Raw genomic sequence first — 20,797 nt, forward strand, 5'->3', positions numbered from 1 at the left:
GGCTTTACATCTCAGACATTCCACAGAGACATGAGGATATTTGCAGGGGAAATGCAACATCCTATAAATTGCCTTCACAGTCTTCCTGTTCTTAATTAAGAGGGCAAATTAGTGTGGTGGATGACAGTCTCTTCTCCCAGGAAACAAACAATGGGGCAAAAGGAAATGGCCTCAAATTGCACCAGAGGAGGCTAAGATTAGATATTAGGAAAAAATTAATTTACTGAAGTGGTTGCCAAGAACTGAAATGGGCTGCCCATGGAAGTGGTGGCGACAGCATCCCTTGGAGGTATGTAAAAGACATGTAGATGTGGCACTTGGAGGACATGGTTTAGTGGTGGATTTGGCAGTGCTGGGTTAATGGTTGGACTGAATGCTCTTAGGGATCTTTACAACCTTAGCAATTCTATGATTCTAAGGGCACTCAAAATCTCACACAGCACACACAAGGCAAGAACACAGGGAGAGGGAAGAATTAATTTCACCTCTGAGCTCATTTCCCTTGGCATTTGGCATGGACAGAGTAAGATAGACATCCACCCGGGCTCACTGGGGGATGATTCAGCTCCCAAGTGCTTGAATTGCTTCTGAGGGAGCTCATTTCTTTTAATTGGCAATACTGGGAGCCTTGGCTCCTCACTAAGGAGACAAATTAGATGCCCAAAAATAAGTGGGGTGAGGAAACTGAGCAAATGAGCCTGAGGACAAACACTTTATCAAATGTTGACCCAGGAAAAAAAATTAAAAACACACAAGGCTTTTGTAAAAAGTTGCCTTTACAGATGGGTCCAGGGACTATAGAGTTATACTGTAGAGAAGGTAGTTCCTCTGAACCAGCTATCTCTCTGATAAGGCTTCTATGAGCCTTTTATCTCCCTTATCTCCCAGTCTCTAGAAGTTGCAGTACCCAGAGCTCAAGTTGTGCACATACATTTCAAAGTCTGGCAGTTTCATAAAGTATGTGAACAGAAGATTAGGTCTTAGACCCTGAAATAAGATCCAGCACAATATGAGCGTCAAATATTTTGGGGTCCTGGCTGTAGATTTTCTGTGAATCTCCTATCAAACACTCCCAGGAAAACTTTACCAGTGCTGTTAACAAATGACTGCTTCAGATAGATCGGTCAGTAGATCCCATAGATGACTACAATACAAAAATATGCCAACAAACCTTTCCTGCAATTTAAGAACGTTGAGAATATTTTGAGTGTTGCTATCTCTTTCATGGTGGTGTAATAGACACCCATTCACAATTAAAAACTTTTAATTTTTTTATACTCCTATTTATTGCATAAAGACTTCCCTTTTCAGAAATATTTACAGTGAGATTTTTAAATCCAAATTATCACTTTGCCAACATATTCTTGCATATTCACAACTGTTTGTGACATGATGCCAACTGCTGAATTAATTATTTAGTGAATATTTTGTGTGACACTTGAAAGAATGTGGTGAAAGTGCTGACTCCAGATCCTATTTTAAGATCTCTTATTAACAAGTGCTAGAAGTACCTCCAGGTATTTTGCAATCCTGGAGATTGCACAATATAAAAGAGGAAGTGGAGCAGCAAAATATTCCTGAATTTCCTTGTAAAATGTAGGGAAAGAGAACTGATTGGGATGCACCTGTCCTTTGCTAGCTTGCAATGAGGAAAAACTTTTACATTTAACTAGAAAAGAGGTAAATATCCTACTGACACATCTTTGCACCAAGTCTGGAAATACTGCATGAGAGAGATTCCACTTTCCAAACATGCAATTTTTTATTTTCTTTCCTCTCCTCATTTATTCTATGGCTTATTTCATATAAGTATTGTAAATATATATTGCAAAAGCTTATGCTGTCATCTCAGCCAAAGCTTTGCTGATCCTGCATTCCCTACAATAAAAGGCAATTCCTAGGAAATTCAAGTTTAGCTCACTACAGTACCAAGGATCACAGGGAGCAGACCTTCCACCATTTCACACAGGCACCCAAGTTCCAGTCTGATACTTCTATGGTCTGCAGCTTACTTTTTGTCACTCTAATTTCATCCCACTGCCTCTGGCTGTAAAGCTGCACAGCTTTACAGAATCTCTCATCAGGCTTACTGTCATTATCCAGCCCCAGTTCCAAACACAAAGTGTTGATTTCCACTTGTCCAAAGCTACCTATATTTAAGACAAAATTTTCTGAATGGGGTAAGCTAAGAAGGGGTTTAGAGATGGGAAGCTGATATTCTCCTAAAGGCTGAGAAGTACTGCAGGCATTGCTTGGATCTCACCACTTCAATAAACTCATTGGTCAGCCTTTGGCTAGGAATTATTTTTAGGCAGCTGCAACACTTTCAGCTTGCTCTCAGTCACATCTCTAGGGACTGACACTACAAAAATGGACATCAGAGGCAAGTCTCCAACCTAAGGAAGCACAGGGTGAGGACTCTATCATCACTTTCTTCAGTTTCTTCATGCATCCCAAACTTTTAGATCTCTCTGGCAGAGAGCACATCAGTTTGAAGTAATAACTTAATTACATATGGTAAAAATTCACTTGACCTGGTTGCTCATTTCTTTCCAGAACTCACACTTTTCTTCCAACTGATGTTGTTCGTAGCCAGAAGACAAGAAAAAAAGGCCATTTTCATTAATTTTTTCATTTTCAAGTTCTGATGAATTTCAGTCTAGTTTTTGTGGGTGTCCTCCTGCTTTTGAGAGTTTTCTGCCAGTCTGAAAGAGAGAGTCACAACAATACTCCTTGAGGTGTGAGAGGTGCTTAAGGCAAGTTCATATATATACACTAAGATTAATGTAATAGATTTATCCATATCTTAACTCCTTTATCAATGAAAGAGTATAAAATTTTAAGATAAAAGTTTTCTTTAAAATCTTGACATGCGAAAACCTGCAAGTTAAAAAGTGTACAAAAATATGTGAAAAATTAAAAGGTAAATCTTAGTACAAACAGATTTTGACCTCTGTGTAAATCTGAACAGGCCCCTCTTGGACTGAGGGGCAGACAGGGTGAGAAAGAAAAGGGACACTCAAATAGAAGACAGCTTTGAAGTTCCCAGCATTGAGTATTTTAAAATCAACACTTACCTCAGTTGCACTGGCTTGAATGTTATCAAAGCATAACTTCAAAAGATAGTTTTGCAAAGTGTAACTTGAAAGGTTTCTGCATCCCAGGAATAAAGATGTTTAGAAACAATCTCAGCAACTTAGCTCGAAATCCCTCATCTGCAGACATCTGGAGTGTGAAGAGATATTTTTAAAAAGTCAGGAATTTGAAACTTCTGGTAAAAAAAATACTCTTCAAAAGTGAGAACAGCAACTGTGAATGAATATGTAGAGATGAAATCCTGTCTGCAACCACCAGCACTATTCCTTTAACAGTTACTAGTATCTCAAAGAAAAATAGTTCTTTGTGACTGGGGGGTGAGATCCTCCAACAGTCCAAAGAATGGCATTGATCAACAAAGAGAAAAAAACTAAACCCAGGTCTTAAAAAGGAACTGGTAGCTTGCAAATATTTGATAAATCTCTGTAAAACTTTTCCCTCAGTCTTTTGCAGTGCAAAAAGAAAATGACAAATTGCTTTGCCTAGCACTGTCCCTGTCAAAAGAAAAAAAAAAAAAAAAAAGAAAAAGAAAACAAGAAAAAAAAGTCCTCCCTGTTAAAAAGCTCTCAGGATAAACTAGTCTAAAAGGTGCCTTGCAGAGCCCTGGTCTTGGCTGCACCATGATGACAACATCCCTCTCTTAGCACAAGACTTGACTTGCCCCACATGCTCTGGTATCTCCCTGCTGGCTCCATTCTGTGAGCCCAGCCAGAAATTTTTTAGTGCAGTCTTTTCTTCTTGCCATATCTGCTGGGCCTTCTTTGTTCCTATGACTTTCCATGATGATAGGCATATTAAATAGCTGTTTAAATATCTAGTTGGTTTTCTATAAAGAAAGAAAGGTGAAGGGACAGCATAATTTCCCAGGAAGCAGGCTGGGACATCATTGTTAGTTCCACATTATTATAGGCAAGCAACATGCACTTGTTGCATAATAAAGCAAGGGCAAATATTAACAGCTGCTACCAGAAGGGTGTTATGCTTGCAATAATCAGAAACAAGCTGCTGATAGGCTGTGTAATGGAATTACAAACCAGTAAAGAAAAACTAACACTCTCTCTGACAGGTTGGTGTAGGTAGAGATGAGATAATTATGACCAAATAAAAACCACAATAATAAAAGCTCATAGGGAGGACAGCATCAGGCAGATGCAGCCTGCAGTGCAGAACTAATGAGCAAGTTGTTGGTAAAATCCTACTCTGTTTAGCTGCAAAATGGAGATTAATTTGCTTTGTTATATGACACAGCTACTAAAACCCTCACAGGCCTACAGATGCAGTGCAGAGATGGTGGAAGGAAATTTCGATGTCAGGTTTGTATTCTTCAGTTACGTGTGAGGCTTTTGCATATTATTTGGGAATGTGAGATAATTAATTATAAAGAATTATTTGTATAGACTTCTACAATACTTTCTTTCACAAAACTGATAAAGATGGGCTTGCTCTTCTCTTTTCTCCCTCTGGTATCCTTCTCTTTTCATCCAGACATATGTCAATTAATGGATAAATATTCTTTCCTCTACTCATGACCCAAGCGTGGTTTTTGGGAGAGCGTAAAAATCATGTCAAAGTGCCAACATTTTGAAGTCCACTTGTTCTCAGACCAGGTCATCTATGTTTTGTTGTTATCAGGTGTACAAAAGCTTTTCAGAAATATCAAAAGTACATAATGGCAAGAGAGTCAACTCCATAGCATCTGACAAATGAAAGGCTGTACCTACACCACATCACCTGCCCAATGCTTCACCTGTGACAGACCAGGCTAGCAGAATTACCAGGCAGGTTACCAAAATCACAGGGAAATTTAGGCTGGAAGAGATTTGCCAGCTGCCTCTGCACCTGGATGCTCTCTCCCTGCTTTGTCCTTGTTTCTGGCTGTTCTTCTTGAATTCTTGGGGGTTTTGGGTCATCTTTCCTCATCCCTTTTTTTTTGCTGCATACCAGGAAGGAGATCCCTTTTTATTCTAGTAACATGAAGTCCACCTTTATGCCACTTTCTTCTTTCAAGCTTTTCTAGGTATACTGGCCATAACTATTATAAATGTTATATCTCCTCCATTCCTTTGCCTTTCTTTGGGGTGTTTCCTTTAGACTATCTTTAGATAGGAAAAAATTCAGGGCAGTGTGTGTCACATCTTAAAATCTCTGTAAAATGTTATAGGATACCATGCTGTCATCCAGTAAACCAATAATTATGAGGATAATGATTTATTTCACAGCTGTCAAATTACTTTGACTAGAACTCAGTTTTTAAAGTTTCAGAAAATGAAGTGTTTGTCTAAACTTTCTGTCAAAAACATGAAGTTTTAAGTGAATATTAATTCCATTTTTTATCATTATTTTCACTCATTTATGTAATCAATCTGCAAAATCATTAAATATGCAAAAAATATTTTGATGCTGTCACTTTATGATGAATTTCATACTGTTAAAATAGTGGTTTATACTGAGCCTGCTGTAGCTCTCACATTGTGTCTTACTAGCACCTGCACCTAACTGCATTACCTTAATAACATTGTGGACTTAATATTTTTCTCTTTGAAGGGTTTTTGTTCATATCAGTTTTTTAAAATACACGTTTTTTAACTTAACAATGTGTTTCTATTTATAAATTTGTTTTTCCCATAATCCACTGGCAGATAGTTGAGGGTCATTAAGTTAAAGCAATTTTCAGGAGCATTTAATTGTAGGAGTATACTTACAGAAATATGTCTTTGGTTTCATGTGTGTACTTTCATTGAACTTCATGGGTTGGTTCCTATATAATTGAGAAAATTATAAGGTTTATATTATACATACATAGAAAATAAGCTTGAATTCATGAGTAAGGCTGTTTATTACTCGAGTTATCTGTCAGTCTTCATGGAAACATTTGAAAAGCTTGAAGAAAAAATTAGCAAAAGCTGAAGCACAAACATTTTGTTGCCCTTAAGGAGGATTTTGTACAAAAGCTGAACACATCTGCCTAATAATTAAACATTCATCATTGTACAAAATACTGAGGACTCATTTCAAACACACATGAGCATTGGCTTATTCTAGTAGATGAAAGCATATTTTGCTGTTTTCACAAATCTGATCAGCCATAAATCATCTTACATAACAGTGCATAGGTACATTTCATTCTTTCTTCTTCTGTGGTTAGACACAGGATCATCTCATTATACAGCTGAGTGAAACCAGAAGAGGCTCTTCACTTTATTATAAAACTCACATGTGAAACCTTATTTTTTTTCTCCTCTTGTTTCCAAAACTATATGTAAGCACAATATAGGGAACCTGGAAAACTTCAGTGCAGTACTCACACCAAAATATGTGTGTGTACATTCGTTACTTGATGACTTTGCAACCTATGAGCACAGTTAGAGTACATGGTATTTGTTCAAAGCCTTCAGCAAAGAGCATCACAGGCAAACCCATTTCAGGATGACCAACTCATGATCTTGTCTGGCCTTAAAATGTTTATTTTGATTTCTGCATTCCTCAGGAGTTCTGTCCATCACAAGCATCCTGCTTCGCTAGCTTTGTTGGGTGACTAGTCACAATTTTGAACTTGGTTCTGTCCTTTAAAAACATTTAGGTGTCTATTTCTGGGCAGAATTCAACCCACTGCAACTCCAGAAAAATGAGCTTTCTATATCCAGGGTGAGGAAAAGGCTTTCTGGTGCCTAATTTGGTGAGAGGCTGAAACTCGTGATCCTGACCATCGGTGATGGAGTGATAGAGATGGGAATGGAAAGAAGACCCTTCCAAACAGTACACTCCCTTCTTTACTATCTTTGGTCTGGTTCTAAAACATCAAATTAATGACTGCCAGAAAGCCTTTCCTGGCTCTGGAATGAGTCTCCTTTTCCAGTCTGGAATGAGTACTGACACAGTGTGGGCCAAATTCCTGAGCCCAGCTCAGACCATAGCATGGACAAATCATTATTCCTGAAGGGCAGTGTGCATGCAGGCACTGTGTTCTGGGGACTGAGAGCACTCATAGTGTGCACTTGGGCTCTTCTGTGCCATTTAACCTCAATGCCTGAGGGTGATCATTAGAATATTTATTTACCAGTACCTGCATAGTCCAAATGAGATTCAATCAATGAATTAAGTAGCACCAGTTCTTCTTCCTTAGCCTCTTTAATCAGTTAATGAAAATTGAATAAGAGCTCACAACTTGTTTTTACACTGTTGATTTCTAGGCAGCATACCTAATTAGTTTATTTAAATTTTCCTTAGCCTACTATCAGAATAATTGTCCAAATCATTAATTTCTTAGATCATAAAGCAATCCAGAGATTCCTGGTTACACATCATTTAGAAATGAGATCTGACCAAAACTGTACTGTGAACTCATCTCTCCTAGTACTGAGAAACTTCTCACAGGAAGATCCTCTTTGATTTCACTGAGGCTAGAAAGGGAACAGTGACATGTTAAAATTAAGAAATTTTCACTGTTAATATTCTTATTAAAACTTTTTACAGCTCCTGCATATTAATATGACCCAGTGTTAAATTTTAGATGAAATTGGTATTTTAATGAATACTATTTTTAAAATGCTTATATGTAGCACATCATATAATCTCCGAAAAATTAACACTTTCTTCAAGAAAAAAATTAACACTTTGTTCAATTAAATCCAACAATGTTAGATCTCCTCAGAAATTAAACCAAACCAGTGAAAGCTAGAACATTATATGCCTTTTAAAAAATAGGCATGATACTGGACCATTATTGGATTACATTTGAAGCATAGCACTCTCTATATATGCAACCAGGTAGGCAATTTAATTATTTTATTTTCTGTATGTCTAGAAAAGTTTCCGCCACTTATTTGTTAAGTCAAACAACTTTTTCAGTATTCCACATGCTTTTGAAACTGATTATGTTGAGCCCCATAAGTCAATATGAGTCCTTTACCATTTATTTTGTTTACAAAAGCTGCTCTGGAAGCTGTCTCATGCTGTAGTAAAAGAGGGGCATCAGCCTGTAAATCTCGTGTTAGTTCAATTTTCAGACTTACATATTAATACATTATGAATTATGCTTCTGGATGGCATCATGTATTGCTCTCCAGTTCAAAAAATAATTTATCACTTAGATGTAGCCACCTCCATAATCTTAACCCAGATGTGATCTGCAGTGTATTTATTTGTCTTATAACTCACTTGTAAACAGACAATCAATCTTGGTCCAGCATAAAATCTCAAAGGTACTCTGAAGGCAACACAAAGATTTTACACATAATAATATTATATCCCCTTTTTGTCCTAGATGAGAACATTACCGAACAAAATATTTGTGAATATTTGTTGCAGAATGGTTTCTTTTGTTCTTAATATGCTCCAGATATTTGGATGTAATTAATCTTCATCCTTCCCAAAATTTCTATACTATGCTGTGCCTGTAGCTGCAAGAGATGATTTTACAGGAGCTTTTAATTAGCACATAACACCCAACCCACCTCATGCTCTATGTGCCAAGCTTTGTGATCGACTAAAACTTTTCATGTGGTGTCTAAAGCCCCTTGCCTGTACCTGTACTTCACCATCCAAATCCACCAAGGCCTTCAGTCTGGATTTGGGTTTTTTCTGGCTTCATTTTTGCTGGAAGTATTCCAGTGCACCATACACATATATATGGAAATTTGAACCTGCAAACCTAGAGCATGTATCCAACAATGGTTCTCATGAATGCCTAACTCCAGTGAAGGCAGATCCATGAAACAACTTCTTCAGTCCATGGAAGCTGCTTCTCTCTTTCTTTCCACTGCTGAGCTACCACTCCTCTTCCTCCTCTTACTTCCAGCTTCATTGTGCATTTGGGATTGACAGTTATTCAAAAACAAGGAATAAGCACCTTCAGGAAATGTATCACCTTTTTTGGGAATTTTTTTTCATATGCGCTCTAACACAATGTTTTCTAAACAGAAGACATGGTGCAAAACAAAAGCAAATTTTAATTGCATTTAGCTAGTGCCCATCTGGATTGGTCCTGCTGTTGGCACAAACACATGCTAATATCTTTGCACAATCCTAGAGAAGCAACCAGTATGCCTGCATTAGGAAATGGATCTCAATATTGTATTATAGACCTGACTCAGCTTCATTGCAAATCTGCATTTCCTCCATCAGCTACATCAGTGTAAGAGGAGTGATCGACTGTGTGAGCAGCAGCTTTCCAGCATCTACTGAACCTTAGATTTTTTTTTCCTTACTCTTCCCCATACATTTCTGTAAGGCCTGCACAGTCTCTATTGGAAAAGGGAAATTTTATATCAAATCTTTCTTAATACCCCTATCTTACACAATTTTTGACTGTATTTAACAAGAAAATGATGAAAAACCTCGTGCATGTTTGGGTCAGAACTCATTACTATGCAGAAGTGTACAGAGTTCCAATGTGCTGCTCCAAAATTTTGTTGTTGTGGTATTTACAATATATCTTGGAAATAAAAGAATCAGATAAATAGAAGGTCAATAATGTACAGAATTGTTAAAGCAGATGGAGTTTCAACCTAACATTTCATCTACAAAATGTATCCTAGAGTTATACCAGTAATGTTCTGTTATTATGATAGAGTCCTCTTGGCAGTACAGCGCAGTACTTAGTTGGGAAAAAAGCTCTTTTTTAATTTTGTTCAACCAAAAGAACTGCAGTAGAACCTCATTTAAGTACCAGGATCAGCCAGAAACCAAGAGTGCTTGATGTTCTTTCCATTCCTGTGAACAAAGGCACAAGCAGCAGTACTGAGATACCATCAGTGCCAGAAGACCTTCTTCACCTCCATTCAAAATAAAATCTTGCATTTGGAATTTCATCAGGTTTTTCCTTGAGTTTAGTAATAAGAGACCAAGAAGATGGGTGAATAGTTTATGGACTTCTGATTTTAAGCATTTAAATGTAATCATCACACTTGACTGAATAGAATCACTTTCCTCCATCATTAATCATGATGGAGGAAAAAGACCATTAATCATTATGGAGGTACACACAATATGCTGTTCTCTTGTTTTAAAAGTTACAGAGTTGAATTCTCACATACAATAAAACAAGGCTGCAGAGAGGCCTAATACACATTCTCTGTGTAAATTCATTGTCCATTGATGATTACATTGTTTTCTAAAACTAGATAAATGTTAAATTTTCAGTATGAAAATATTTTTTTATGTTCAAAATTAAATTTAAATTGCCATCTCTGCTTGAAAATAAGATTGTGCTCCAAGTAAAGGGACAATAATCCCTGTTTAGAATTAGCAAAATAGGAAAAGGGAATAATAAATGGAATATTAGTATTTTGGTTTAAAGTTTTATTACCTTTTTTTATTGCTGACTGTCTCTCTAGAAAGAAGTTCAACTTATTTGTACACAGATGACACATGTTCACCTCCCTTTTTCTTGTGATACCATATGGCTCCCTTATGAACGTTTTGTCTGCTGAGGGACTCAAAAATGGAACAGATGACTACTGGAAAATTAGAACGTATTTGTAACTAATTCCTGAGCTTCTGGTGGAGATGTGCCACTGTGACATTCTCCCCACCCTCCATTTCCTAAAAAAGAAGATATATCAACAGGAACTATAAGGTTTATGGGAGACACATTTATTCTGTTTACCACAAGGTTGCTTTATTAAGAGAAAACCTGTAGAAATGCACAACTGTTGAGACTGGCTTTAGAAGTTTAAAAAGCTAAATACATTATTTCATTGAACTGTATTCTCACATTTCTAAAGTTCATTTATAACTGCTCTTCAGAAATCTCATGGGGGCTTGTCAATTTCTTTTTTTTTTTTTTTAATTCAGGAAAAAGTAAATGGTTGATTGATTCAGTTGGTGGTTTCAATGTCATATGAGGAAGGCAAGCAGGCACACGTAAGTGCAAAAACATGATCCAATAGCAGTAACCAAACATGTAAAAAAAAGTTCTCTCTCTTGAATAGTGAGAATTGTGTAAAAATATAAAAATCAGCTTGATTTTTTTATCTGCATGTCTTGGAATGTAGTGGGAAGAGACAGCAATGGGATACCACTCAGAATTGTCCTTGGGAGGGTCCCAACTGCCCCTGCCCTACAGCAACAGGCTAAAGAAGAGGGCAAGTCATTGAGTAGACTAAGCAAGGATATAGGGCACAACATTTTCTGGGGCACAGCTTACATTATAATGATCAGAGAATTTATTTACAGAAGCAAAATGTGTTTTTCTCTCATCAGTTTCTGGCTCCTTGTCTGCAGTCATAATAAATGGTGTACAAAATGTTCCTTCAGAATTAATTTTCTAAAACCAGACTATTACTGAATGAGTAAGTTCATGTGGGCAGTTCCAAGGGGACAAGGATTTTACCACCCTCCTCAAAAAATTTTTGAAATCCAAGGAGTTTCTTAAGTCAGATCATAGAACAGTCATGAGCCTTTCCCCTGTTGTTGGCAGATGCAAGTTCTTCCAGAGAATTGCATGGGAAAATATGGCATTAGGCAGAAGTAGTAAAGTCTGAGGACAGAGCAAAGACAAACTGGAGGAGAGAGGATAGGCAGAACTACACATTGAAATCAATAGCTTTGTAAAGGGAAAATAGATTTTCAGCAGAGCTTTTAATTGTCAAAAAAATTACAGCTAATCTTATCAAGACTAAAATATTGTAGAAGGATGACTGCAGCTATTAAAACAAAAGGCTTACTTACATTGGGTTGTTTTTTTGGTTTGTTTTTTTTTTTTTTTTGCTAATTAATAGTGCTACAATAAAATCATCAGGGAGATAAGGAATAAAAAAAAAAAAACCCAGCATTAAAAGGTTAATGAGTTCAATATCACACAGAGTAACAAAAACCTAAACAATATTCACACTTCATACTGAGACAACATTATGGGACAGCTTATACTGTGGGGAATTAATGCTTGACTTTATTAAATTCTATATAGATGATATGTGTATGGTTTGTATCTTTCACTGAGTAGAATTCTGTTCTGACATGCTCCAAGACATGCAGAATATCAATTCAGTGCTTTCTGATTATTTTCTTTCCCCTGTTTAGAACAACTGAGTTTTACAGCCTATTGCAAGACTTCTAATTTAGCTTTGGTATTGTAAAAACAAAAGATAGATGATTTGAACAGATATTACTGCTTTTATTTGTGCCATTTCTTTGGTTTGCTCAGAATGATAAATAGGAATATTTTGAAATAGATTTTAATGAAGATATAGAATAAATATTTGGCAGCTCATCTTCTTCTTGTGCTATCAAGGGTCCTGAGCCTCTTCTTGGTGGGCTGTCAGTCTCTCTTCCCATCACTCCTTGTCATGGTCAGAGGTAGCATAGCTCCTCACCTGTGGGGTACCAGGACTCCATCTTGGTTGCACTGCTGAGGCTAGAGGATTTCTAAGATGGACTTCAGGTGCATCCCATTCTCCATCTTTGAAAAACCTGGAAAGCAGCAGCTAGGTATTGGTTCTCACCACAAAATAAGCTTGAGAAGTTCCCATCATGAAGAACAATATAATATTTAGGCCAACAGTTATTTTACAGCTTCAGAATGTGCTCAAAGATGAAAGTCAGACTGAACCATGACAGGGGAGAGACTATGAAAGAGGTGCAATGACACAGAGATACCCATTGTGCAGGAGGATCAGACTGCATGGAGGAGCAGGAAAGGTTTCTGATGACATGAGAGACTAATTACTGGATCCAGCCTCTGAAACAAGCTGTGTGATTTTAATCAGATGGAGCATGACTGGAAAGAGAAGGACATCATGCAGTTAAGAAAAATATAGATCTCTTTTAAAAAAGGAAAATGTTGAGAAAAAAACCCATATGATGGAGCAGAATTACAAAAGAACTGAATCACAAAAGACCAAAACTGAAAAGAATTTCTTGAAAGAATGTTTTAGTTGGTCTTTCCAAGGGGTTGACCACAAAGAGGATAGAAATAAATTATACTATAAAGGACTCCTGTAGCTGTATGGAAAATTTTCCAAAATAATTTAGAGGTCTTTTGTGTGCTTCATCTCAGAATGTGAGCACTATAAGGTGTGCAGTTTCATCGTAGGATATTCTTACACAGTCCTTCTCATGGATTACTTCTTTGCCTCTCTTGAAAAGGGTAACATAACAATGACTACCCTCTGAAAACCTTAATAGATACTAAATCCTTTCTCAGTGCAATGAATTCACTTGTTTACCTATTGCTCCACGTGCACTTCTCACTTCTAGCAGCAGATTTAGAAACCATCTTCATCCCTGGTCTTGCTCCATGATGGAGGCACCTGAGCTGCTTCAGCAGGAGCTGGTGTGCCTGCATTGTTCACCTGCCACAGCACGAGTCAGACACTGGCTGGTCTGGAAGCAGTGTGTTTGTGCTTACAGATAGTGTTATCCTGCTTGCATAATTAATCCAGATTCCTAGCAGTGCTGTGCATTTGCATTCTGAAGCCCACTCGTTTGAGGGAGAGCAAGGTGCCATTTCTATGCACAACAGTGAGCACAGATGTCTCTGATTCCTCTGGACACTGATGTCTCCTCAGCTTGTAAGCATTGGGGAAGAGTATCAGGTTTTCTGACCAAAACAAAATTCATCACACCAAATCTGAGATGTCTAAAGTCAAGAGGTCTATTTCACAATAAGTACCTCTTTCTTATAAGTTGAAAGTAAAAGAAATTTGGAGAGAGTGGTTCACCTGGTCTGCTTCCAACATTAAGGATGAGATGGACTGCAACGTGGAGGAGGCTGTTTGTCTAGTGACCATAAAAGGACAGAAATCAGCTGTGGGTTGTTGTGTTGTGTCTGTATAAGTTGGACTGTTCTGTTCCCCCTATCATGTAATGGTTCTGCCCTGTTGTAGTGTGTTGTTAAGTTTCTTGTGTTATTCCCCCAATTTATGTATTGTTTCCCCCTATTACGTGTAAAATGGTTTTGTCCCCCCAGTTTTTCCCGCCACAGCCCTGATGTCCGTTAGGTTACCATGGTTACCCCTGTGTCTGTCACCCAAGTTATATAATTTCTCCTACCCCTTTTTCCCTTTTTAGTAAATCTTTTCTCCTCCCTGGGCTCAGTCAATCAGTCCCCCACTCCTCCTGGTTTTCCAGAACTTTTCGTTTCTCTGGAGGTGTTGGTTGGCTGGGGTCCCGGGACACCTCCCTTACCTTTTGATTATTGGTTTCCATGGAGTGTCAGTTCTGTGAACTTCATCCCCTCACCTTTCCCGATTGGTTCCACCTGTACCCACCCCCTCCTTTATAATCCTGTTTCACCCCCTATTCGGAGCCACTTTCCCGGTTGGTTTCCCCCCGTTGGATCCCGCTACACCTTCAATAAACCGACGTTAACCCCCGATGAAGTGGTCAGCTCCGTTCCTCGCCAATACCAGCGGTGTGAGCCAGTCCGCAGCCAGCGCAGCCCGAGGCCCTCAGACGCCGAGGGGTGCTGGCCAGGAATTGCAGAGGGGCGTCGGCCTTTCGCCCTCAGCTAGCCGGACTTCGAACTCCGGGCCACGTACGCCCCCCCGCACTGCCCTGGTTCCCTCTTCCCTCCCTTGTGCTGCCAGTTATCCCAACTCCTCCCCAGTTGCCTTGGAGATTAATATATCATTTCTCAAATCCCTCCCCAGTGCCCTGTCCATCACTGAGTGCTCCCACCCTTCTCTCTAGAACTCTCTAGAAACTTCCAGCTAGAGCGTTGAGTGATTGGCTCAGGGGCCAGGCCCCACCATCAAGTTATCCCCACTGGTGTTCTCCCTAAGTCAATCATTTGTATCCCACTCCCCTCTGAAACCCTATTCGTCCAAGGACTGACTCCTCCCCTGTGTCCTTCCCTCCTTATAAGCTGTTGCAACTTCCTGCTCTTTGTCTTCAGCTGTCGGTTCCCCTGGCACCCAATAAACCTGTATTCACCACAGCTGGAGAGCGTGCTCTTATTTCTGCTGGCTGTAGCCATAAGCCCAGCCACATCCTACCACAAGGTAACGCTGTTGTCATAGCACAGAGCATTTGCCTTAGGTGCTGTCCCGAGCCACGGAGATCGGGATAGTGCTCCCCTACTGCTAGCAGTGCCGGATAGCTAGCTGGGATGTACGAGAAGGACAATCAATCTTTCTCCAGCTGGATCGCTTCAGTGGATCAGGCTTCAGATGCTTGAATTCAATGATGACTGATCTCAACATCCTATTTCTATGGTCAATGACGAAAAAAAGGCACCTCCAGAAGGTAATTCTCCCATCAGCTTAGAAAGGTGCTTTTTTCCCCCTATATTCTAAGATTTTCCCCCTATATTCTAAAACTATGGCTCCAAAACCAGGTTTGAAATGGAAGTCTACAGGTTGGATAGCTAAAAGAAGTGACATGACCTCAAGGGAAGGTGGACACATTATTTTTTTCTCTATATAGATGTATAATAGGAATCTAAGACTTTGTGTTTTTCTCAGGATTTTTACATTTAAAAAATTTGCATGTTCAAATTAATAGTTTTACGCTATTGCAAAACTTTACTAAATATAAAGTGATTGTTATTTTCCTTTATAACCTACATGGTTATAAACATAATCACATTAGATCTCTTTTCTTCATTCATATTTTCTTATTTACCCACACTTTAAAATGTAATTCTGAAATACAGTGAGTAGTATAACAATAAATTCCATCATAAACATTCTCTGAGTGAGAAAAGATGCTGGACTGCCCCAGTGCTGAAAGATGGAAGACAACAGTGAGCAGAGATTTAAACTCATGTGTCTAATGCAATATGATGGAATAAAATTCCAGCATAATTTTGTGGGTGGGTACCCAGAAAACTTGTGAAACAGGAAAGAAGTGGCCTTTATCTACTGCACCTTGACTACTTTCTTACGAAATATAAAAAATTTCCAGTAAATTGTTGTCAGACTGGAGGGGTTTCAAAGAAAAAGGGCTACAAAAGGGTGCTAAGGAATTGAGTGCAGTGTGGAAAACTAGGAAAGACAACAGTAGCAATCTAAGGAAGAAAGGTGTCACAAGCTGCACAAGAGATCCATCTGATCTACCATTAAGTGCCCTATCATGCACATTTTTCCCTGGGGCATTTTACTCCTGAAAATTGGCATGAACAGACAATAAAATGGAAGAAACACTCTTCTATAATTAGGATAACCCAAATCCTTCTCTGGGCTACCAGCTACTGCTCTGTTATCTGCTGCCTAATGTGATTTCTTCCTGTCAATGAGGTAGCAGTTTTTATGAATTTCTTGTTTACTCCACTGGAATGGACTTTCTGCCCATTTTGCTCCTCCAGTTTCTCTACCTATATGAGACATGCATCAGCAGCTGGCTAACTTCTTTCTTGCAAGAAAATGAATAGTACATCATCACCTTTTAGCATCACTGTGGTTAAAATCATAACCTTGTCCAAAGGCACAAACATAGCCTGAACTACAGTGGGCAGGGCGAAATTTTGGTGGATTTCCTGGAGGCAGACTAAGACTTCACTAAGTGAAGACCAGAAACCTTGAATGACTTGAGGATAAACTGCCTAACTTAGCAAGCTGAAGTCAACACAATAGTCTGATGGTCTAATTTGAAACCCACGCTTTTATTGATGAACTAATATTATGATAACATTAATATTATTTTGTATTTTTATATCTAGGTTTGGTGAGGTTTTGGGGAAGGGGGGTAAGGGAATGTTGTGTTGTTTTGTTTTGTTTTTCTAGAGTTGAAGAAGCTGGAGTATTCTCCAAGATGAAAATCTGAGACTGACAATTGGGTGGGGTTGATAAGTAATGAAAGAAAAGAAGAATAAACAACTGCTCTGGAAGAAAACTGAAAATCAAGTTTCTGAGAATAGTTTATTGCATATTGCTACAGAACATAAATATTTCCCTAACAGGACCCATACTGGAAAAAAGCCAGAAACACCGCCTGCAAATATTTACAAAAACGGGTAGGCATTTTAGCAATCTGAAGTCATTGACCTTTTTCTCAATACAGCAAATGAAGTGTCTATATAAGCATTTAAGACTTAAGTGTTTTGGAAGATATGCCTAGACTTAAATATGATTATTGGTGTAAAGAATTACCAAATCATTATAATGCAGTCATTTATATAAATGTCACGTAGTATGGTTTATGGTAAACTGTGAAAGGAAGTCACATAAAACATATGACCAGACAATCACTTCAGAAGTATTGCTAACACAGAACTGATGAATTGCACTGGTAAGAACAAGAAAAAACTTGTCACAGAAAGATATGCATATAAATGCAGGTGAAAGAAAAGGACCAAGAGAAGAGATGTCTTGGATTGGATTAATCTGGCCTAATTTTGTTGTCTAATTTTGATCTCCCTTAGTTCCTATTAGTGCTGACAGAGATCTAGTAAACAAGCAGTGGAGTATAGAGGGTGGTTGACACAGTGGCTGTTTCAGACCACTGAGTTGCTCTTGCCACTGATGGTTTGCCATTGACTAGGGTGGAGTCAAGCCAGTTGCTCACATGCAAGCATTCACCTTGTAGCTCACCAGGTTAGGAGGAGATGAAAATAAAGAAGAAAGGAAAATGCATGGGCTGATGTATTACAAATATAGTTATATTATAAAAGTAGTTATAAAAATTTTGAAATAATCAAAATGTAAAAAGCATACCTGAAATTAAGTATGCTGGTTCAAAATAAATGTGCCTCTCCATTTGACAACTGTCTGGAATGCAAACTGCATTTTACCCACCGATTTCAATAAAGATGTGATTATATGGCTAGTTTAGCCATCAATTTTTTAATACAATTTTACATTTATATAATGTGCACAATTACATTTTATATAATTATAATTAGATAATTTTATATTTCTTTTTTGTCATTGGCTATATTTTATTAAAATTGAAGTAATACCACAGCTTCATAAATCTCAGGAACTGTTATTCGTTTGATTTGCTTTTTTAGTTTCCCAACACATTAAGACTTTATGCATTTTTTGTAGCTATTCAAAAAGGAAATAGGCTTTTGAATGACTTAATAAAATTAAATAAATCATAATTGCACCATTGGGTTGCAGAGTAGATGAGTATTATGAAGGCGACTTATCTTCTAAAGACAATGTTTGCTTGTTATAACTTGAGATTTCATAAACCAAATTCAGCCCTTCCCAGGTGTCTGATTGATGACAAATAATTTTTCTGGAAATTCTTTGAAGCATAGAATCATACAGTGGGTTAGAAGGGCCCTTAGAGATCACCTAGTTCTATCCACTAGACCAGGTTGCTCAAAGCCCATTCAACCTGGTGTTGAACACTTCCAGGGATGACTAATTCACAAGTTCTCTGCAGACACCACAATTTAACCTGGTTAAGGTGATCACATATTTTTTAAAATTATGTTGTAGCACAGTTTTTAGTTTTTCTACTGTCCCGCCTGTTGTCAGAGTGAAATGTGTGTCCACATCTCAAATTCTGTTATCATGGGATGAGGACTACAGATGAGTCAAATCTGCCAGGTGAATATCTCAGTATCCATCACCAGTCCAAACTCTGTCTAAGCTAGAAAATAGTGTGGTTGAAAAGGATCTAATTTGTAGAATGAGATAGGGGGTGTGGAGTATCTGATATCCATGCTGTACACTTTCCTCCATAGAGTGGCTTTAGCCTCAGCCCAGACTCAGTGACCATCACCAGATGAAAAGCATTTGTTACTTTTTGGGAGTTCATCTCCTGTTTAAGCCATCTGAAAGGAATCTGTCTTCAGGCTTGTGAGATTTGTCCATGATACACAGTGAGAAGGACAGCCAGGAGATCAGCTTCCAAAGCACACCCCTGATTGAGCTTATATGCTAATATAGATATACCCACAAAAGACAAGTGTTACACCAAGAACAAACTAGGCCAGTGCCTCAGCCCCTACAGAAGTCAGAGAGGTTTGATGGGACTTTACAGATCATAGGTTTGAGCTCAGACATCTACCTGTTGTCAGAGTCTGCTTTAAGTAGCTTCCATTCCTCAGGTGTGAGGTGAATTTGATGATACATCTCCCTGTTCAAGGGAAATTGTGAAGATGAGGAAAAAGATTTTGAAGTACTTAAGAGACTATGATGATGAAAAATCAAGTTAGACTATCTTTTCTAACAGTACAGAAAATGCTTCATTAATCATTTTAAAGCCTTTCCACTGAAACATTCCAGGACTAATAAGCCAGGAAAAAAAAAAAAAAAAAAAAGACCTAAGGGTAAATTACCTGTGGAGCCATGTGCAAGGATGCAGAGCAGGGTTTGCTGTGTTGCAGATCACAGGGAAGAGCTGCCCAAGGGACCAGCTTTGAGCAACACCAGTGTGAGGCCGTGCTGCTGTTCTGCTGTGCCTGCTCAGACCTCTGGGCTGGCAGATCTGGAAGTCCCACACACACATACTGATTATTGCCCATGGTAGCAGCCATGAGACCACAGCCCAGAAAACTGCTTATTTAGGCATTGCAAGAAGGGTGTTTTCATAGAAAAAGGCTGAAAATTGTCAGTAAGGTCTAATTTGTGGAAAATGAATTTCCAGTTCACTTTCTTCCAAATGGCTGATGTGCTTTCTCCTGCACGGAAATATAGGACTCAGCCCTAACTAAAAATTGCAACAGTTTGAACAGCTCACAGAGGAGCAAGGGACAGACATTATTTTACAGGTTCTGTGAATAATAAGACATTTAAGAGAGTTTCCTTGCAGGTGATAAATCAACAACAAGCAGGATTTAATTCCTTGATTTATCAAAGTTACATTTACAGATCATACAAGTCAAAAACTTAATTCTGCTGGAATTGTTTCTCTCACTGAGATATTTTGGAAAGCAATGTGCCCTTCACTCAGAGATTAAAACAGACAACCTCTCTGTTAATTTAAATTTACCATACTCATTTGCTAGGCTATCAGTTGTTTTCATTTTTCTAGACAAACAGCTATTGTTCACCAGCCTGTGCACTTGAACTGCAGATTTTGTCTGCATGAAACTCATAATTCAAACCACAACAGAATGCAAGAGCCCATTTGGAAAATGATGCCCATCAGGAAGACATTCATTTCTCTGCATGAATTTTTGGCAACACACTATTCTTCATAATTTGTACTGCAACTGTTCTCATTTACTGGCACTACAGGTGTAACTTTGTGTTTTCATTTTTAACTGTAGGTGATTAAGAAAGGAAAAAATTCCCTCAGTGCTAAGTTGTCTATCCCATATTTGCCAGATTTCCTAGTGTGTGACTTACAGCTTTTTCAGCCTGAGTCAGCTTGACTATTGGATTAATGAGAAAATTAAGCACCACCAACCCTAGGTCTTGAAAAGATCATCAGACTGCTATTTGAATGAGTGATTACTGTGATCTACAGCTGAATGTGACCAAACCAAGAACAACACCTTCACAGTATATAACGTGTATGACAATAAAGGCAAAAGCACATATTTGCAAGAGTAAGACTTGATGACCAAAAAAACTTGTCTGTCCCCCTGGTCTCCTTCAAAATGGTCATGTAAAGATTCTGTGAAGGCTGATTTGGTCACATTTCTTCAGAGGCTGTACTCAGAGATTGCATATTGAAAATAATGGACATATATCAGAAAGAACTTTTCCATGTGTTTTGTACCAAGGAAAAAAAAAAAGGATATGGAATGAAATAAATACTATTTAAAAATTATTCCTTGTAATTTATTCAAATGGTGTCAAGGACAATCAAAAAGCCAAATTCAAAGGGCATACGTGCATGAGGGGGAATTATCGAGTTA

The 20,797-nt window shown here is 38.2% G+C and overlaps 1 long non-coding RNA gene across 1 annotated transcript; it reads right to left on the reverse strand.

The window, feature by feature from the left end:
• Window positions 1–1,267: 1,267 nt before the first annotated feature.
• On the reverse strand, window positions 1,268–3,969 carry LOC135448648 (uncharacterized). Its single transcript, XR_010440550.1, has 3 exons — window positions 3,758–3,969; window positions 3,078–3,225; window positions 1,268–2,705 (listed from the first exon to the last, which is right to left on the reverse strand). It is a non-coding gene; the product is annotated as an uncharacterized LOC135448648 (long non-coding RNA).
• Between the last annotated feature and the right edge of the window lie 16,828 nt (window positions 3,970–20,797).

Source organism: Zonotrichia leucophrys, chromosome 1, assembly GCF_028769735.1.
Source record: "Zonotrichia leucophrys gambelii isolate GWCS_2022_RI chromosome 1, RI_Zleu_2.0, whole genome shotgun sequence".
Lineage (NCBI taxonomy): Eukaryota > Metazoa > Chordata > Aves > Passeriformes > Passerellidae > Zonotrichia > Zonotrichia leucophrys.